This window comes from Carlito syrichta, unplaced genomic scaffold, assembly GCF_000164805.1.
Source record: "Carlito syrichta isolate Samal-C Ts95f unplaced genomic scaffold, Tarsius_syrichta-2.0.1 Scaffold27063, whole genome shotgun sequence".
In the NCBI taxonomy this organism is placed as follows: domain Eukaryota; kingdom Metazoa; phylum Chordata; class Mammalia; order Primates; family Tarsiidae; genus Carlito; species Carlito syrichta.
Window position 1 is genome coordinate 19,673 of NW_006971159.1, and position 5,225 is coordinate 24,897.

The window sequence follows — 5,225 nt, forward strand, 5'->3', positions numbered from 1 at the left end:
GATCACATCCAAGTGTCCAACTCTGCCTGGTCCTCAGGCTATGTGTCCTTCCAGGCAGCATCAGCTGGGTCAGGACAATGGGCTCATGTCCAGAGAAGAGTCCTTGGGACCTCTCTGTCCTGCAGGCCACATTCCTGGCCCAGGTGGGGCCACTGATTCCCCAAGGGTGATGTCCCTGAGGTCCCCTGGTGTGGGGTTCAGAGCATAGCTCCTGGGACCTGGACATATCCCAGCTTGTGCTTCTCATCCTATTGCTACTGAAACTTAGGGGTCCCTATTTTCTTCCCCTTTCATACCCCTCTCTCCTTCTCACAGAAGTTTTCTTCCTGGATGTCAGCAGCTGGACTGGACCTAAGGGAAGACACAGAAGTGTGAGAGGCAGTGAGGGGGCTGCGGGTAGGCGGAATCCTGGGGTCTCCAGGAAGAAACACCTCTTCTGTAGGCCTCTGTCCTTGGGCTCTGCTCCACAGTCTCCGCATGACATTGGATATCAGCCTCTCTCTGGGCTTGTGAAGAAGAGCAGTCTCAGCCCTGGGGTGCCAGAACCAACCACCCTGCACACAAACTCAAGAGGAGAGAGGGGACTTTGAAACACTCCTGCTTAGACGGCTCACATATTTGATGAGATTAGAAAAGCCAAAAGAATAAACTGCTTCCATGTATGCTAATATTTAATCTCTTCTTTCTGATTTTTCACTGGGAAATTCTGGAGCAGTTTGTCTGTGTGACCTTTCCCATCTGTCTGGCCTCCCTTTACTGGAACCCTGAGCTCACCCGTGGTCAGCACATAGGTCTCCCATTCCCCACGCACTCTGGTGTTTGCCCTGATGCCAGTGCCAGTGGAGGAGGTAGAGGAGAAGGAAGAGAAGCAGGACAAAGGCCACCAAGACCCCAATTAGAACCTTCAGGTACCTTTCCATACCTTGGGCACGATGATATCAAGAAAGAGGAAGGATGACATTTAATTGAACACCTACTGTATGCAGGCTCGAGCCTGGTCTTTCATTCATCACCTCCTTCTTCAGAGCAATGGTACAACATGGGATCACCACCCCACTCTACCCATTTTGCCAATGAGTAACTCAGAGAGGTGAGTCACCTGCCCCAGAGCCCCAGCCAGGAAGCGACAGACCTGGGAAGTGAACCTGGGAGTCTGACTTGCAGCCTTTGTTCTCTGTACTCGATCTGATCCCCTGAGCCCAGAGTCAGAGCCTGAACACCTGGACCATGGTTCTGTTCCCTATACTCTGCAAAGTGTCACCATCATTGCATCAGGTGGGACAGGCCCCTGAAAAATCAGGTTCCGGGAGGCTTCCCTGGAGGCCTCCTCTCCTGGGAAGTCACCATCAGGATCAGAACTGAAAGGAACTTTGACATCTGGGCCAGCCTCTCTTCTTTACACTTGGAGAAACCGAGGCCCAGACAAGGAAGGGCTTGTTCAAGTCACTGTCTCCAGAGGAGACTGGACCAATGGCATAACTGAAGATGAAGACCCTACTTCTCATGAACCACACCCCTCCCTCACACAGGGCCTCTCACTCACCACTCTGTGGGCCTGACTTCATGAAAGTGAGGGGCTGATAACCAGGGCCTCCTGTTTCCTGCTTTAGCCCAAATGCTCCTCCTTCCAGCCTGGACCTTGATGTCTCCCTCTGTCCAAATCCTGCATCCCTCATCAGCCCAGCTGAGAGTCCCTGGGACACAAGCCTGTCCTTGAGTATTTGAGGGGGAGTGAGATCTTCTGAGATACTCTAAACTTCCTGGGGAAGCCTGTGACCCTCTGAGCCAAGAGTCCTCAGTGACTCACCCGGAGTTGAAGTGAGTCCTGGGTCTGGGGGACTTGGGCTCCCAGAGGATCCTGGAACAAGGCCAAGAGTAGGGTCTGGGGCTGCCCTGGAGCCTTTATGTCAAATCAGTCTTCTAGGACATCTGCCCCGTGGTCTCCCCAAGCTCTCTCTCCACCCACCTGCCATCTTTTGGAAGCTGAGGATAAGGCCAAGGGGTCATGTCTTAGAGGGCCCTATTGGCTTCCTCTCCTCCCTTGATTCACCCTTCCTCAGAGCCCCCCTCACTCTACCCGAGCCCAGCACTCTACTGGGGGTAAGGACATGAGAAGACCTTTTGACTTCAGAGAGGACAGATCAGGGTCCTCACCTGAGACCACCAGCTCCAGGGGGTCACTGGGGTGTGACAACAGGTAGGGAGAGGCACTGAGTGAGTTGTAGCACCTGTAGGTGCCCTCATGGGCTGAAGTCACAGGACTCATGAAAAACTCACCCTCATACTGCTGAGCATGGTACTTTATTATTTCGTGCACGGGGGACTGGCTGTCCCCTCCTTGGACAGAAAGAGTGTTCCTTTGGCTCTGTGACTGACACAGCAGGATAACGTTTTCTCCTGAGGCCACCGTGGGCCCTGGCTGCACCAAGAGGGAGGATCTGTCAGGGAGCTGTCCTAGAGAGAAGACGTTGGGGGAAGGGCTTCCCCACCTGGTTCTGAGCATAGACCTCCCCAGGGCCTCTCTCTGGGGACGTTCAGTCTCTCTGTCTCTCTTGTCTCTGTCTCTCCTTCATCTTCTCTGTCTCCCCCTCCCTTGAATTACCTACCCCTCTTCCTAGCCATCACCAACCAGGGCTCCCCCTGCAGGGCCTGTGCAGTGTCTATATCCCTGACTCAAACCGTTGGTCACCTCATCTGAAATCAGGATATCCAGTAGTTTGCTGGGGGCTGACCACTTGGAGGAGAGGTTGTGTCCACCGTGGCATCTGTACTGACCCCCATGGGAGTCACTCAATGGCCCTGGGGGAAGTCAACCTGAGAGAACCCAGTCTGAGGCTGCCTGCCTGGGTGCTGGGTGAGGTCTTGTTGCCTCTGCTTAGACAGGGCAAACCTGTCGCAGGTGAAATTAGAGTGACACTGAAGGGTCAGGATCTCACCAGGTGCAATGACAGGCCCTGCTGGGTCAAGAGGGCAGGCTTCCTAGTCACTCCTGGAGGGAAAGAAGAACTGGGACTGCTGGGCTCGTTTCCCTCACATCCTCCCTTCTCTGTCCTGGCCCTGCAGATCTCACTGTCCTTCAGTCTGTGTCTCTGACCCCAGAGCTTCCTTTTTCTCACCCGGATTTTCTGAGAAAGTTTCTGACTCATGCCACACCCCCCCCATTAGCCCCTGACCACTGTCTACCTGACTTTCACATGCTCCAGTTACCAGGATGTATGAGCAAATAGATCCGTGCATTCCTAAGTCAGCCCCTTCCAGGTAAGAGTGACCTGGGACTCCTCCTTCCCTCCCAAACCTCCCATGGGGTCTCCTTCTCTTCTCATTCCATTCATCAAAACAGCTTTGTGGGGTCCTTACCATGATCAGCTGTCAATCAAACTCCCAACAACCTGTCTGATCCCTAAAATTGTATAAGAGAAGGATATCCAGTGGATTGCTTGGTGTTGATCACACCTGGGGACCATTTCTGAAATAACCATAGCATCTGAACATCCACCTATGGCTGGTGGTCACAGGGCCCACAGAGAACAGGGCCTGGAACTGTCCATAAAAGTTACATTGTGAGTCCAGTGTCCAGGAAAGTTTGTGTTCTCCTTACTGAATCAGAATGAACTTTCTATAGCCTGGCATGGCACCACACTGAAGGATCACCTTCCCTCTTGATGTCATGATAGAATTGGGCAGGGCTGAGAGGGTGGGTTTGCTGTAGACTCCTAGGAGAGGAGACACCATGTTAAATGGGGCTCACACCCCCCATATGATCCCCCCAGGGTTGGACTGTAAGGTGGGGAGACACCCCTTAGAAAAGAACCTGGTGCTGAGACCCCTGAGTGTCCTGTTAGTTGTCACCCCCAGCTCCAGAGGGCCACTGTTGTTTGATAAGTGAGTGTCACTGCCATAGTAACAGTGATATTTTCCTGTGTGATGCCTTGTCATGAAAGGGATGTAGAACTTGCCCTTGCCCCCAGGTTGCTGTGTCCTCTGCCTGTCCTGGAACTCATAGCTTCTCTCTTTCTTCAGATGATATTCCTGGGCCTCTAGGGTCCCCTGACACCACATGGTCATGGGATTTCCCCAGGTGATTACAGAGCCTGGCTCAGCCCACAAGGTGGGTTTTGGAAGAGTCCCTGAAAGGAAAGCAGAGACTGGGCACCATGATATCTGCACCCCTAAAATCCCCATTCTTAGCCCCAGGACTTTCCATATGTCCCCATTGGTCAGCACAGAAATATTCTCCATCCCCAGCTGCTCAAGGATTTACCTCTTGTCCCCAGTGAGGAGGGGATTCAGGGATAGCTGGTGGAAGACTCACTTGCCTGCACTCTGGTCCTGGGTGCCAGACTCAGCCCTGGAAGAGCGTTCCCACAAAAATTTGTCCTCTAAGGCCTATGCAAGACCTCCTCTTCCTGGTAGCCTCCTGAGCCCCTGGGGTCTCCTCATAGACCAGGACCTGGCTGTGCTATGGGATCCCTCCCAGACCAGGGTCTCCCCTCCACCTCTTCAAATCTCACCGAGGCAGAGCAGGGCTGGGAGGGCCAGTATCATTATGTCTCCTTCCATAGGTCCTACCTGTGTCTGAAAAACCATTGTGCCTGAAAAACAGATAAGCACAAAGGGTGTGGCCACTCAGAGGCTGAGTCTTTCCTGTCACGGGATTGTCACATCCTTAGCCCCACAGAAGGGAAACTGCCCTTTCTAGGAGACTGGCCTTCATTTCCCAAAAGCTGGGGCTGGGACCGGCACCAGGCTTTCTGCAGACATTTAACACAGAAAAGTGGTCTCTTTTTTCCCCTGGGCACTGTCTGTCTGATCATTCCTCAGTCACCAAGGGCTTGGACATAGCAGCAAATAGACCCAGGGCTTTACTGTGTCGGTCTCTTCCAAGTTAGGGTGACCGAGGGTTCCTTCTTCCCTCTAGAGCCTCCCATGGACTTCCCTCAACCCTCAGCCCATCCACTGGCACATCCTTGTGAGGTTCTCACCATGGCCAGTCGTCTCCCCAGCCTTGATGATGCTTCAGGAAAGATGCAGGTTCACACTGCTCATCATACTCAGGTCAGCTGAGACCTACTCATCAACTGAGTGTGCAGGCCATGCCAAGCTGCATGTGGCAAAGAGCACAAGAAGACATAGAGAATACAAAGGAGAAAACATAATTTTTAGTCCCTAGAGTGTCTTTTCTTTCACCAAATATTTCCTTTCTTGTACTTGCCTTTTTTTTTTTT

At 52.7% G+C, this 5,225-nt stretch overlaps 1 pseudogene; it reads right to left on the reverse strand.

Moving 5' to 3' along the window:
• Positions 1 to 296: 296 nt before the first annotated feature.
• LOC103268947 lies at positions 297 to 4,545 on the reverse strand (annotated as a pseudogene).
• Between the last annotated feature and the right edge of the window lie 680 nt (positions 4,546 to 5,225).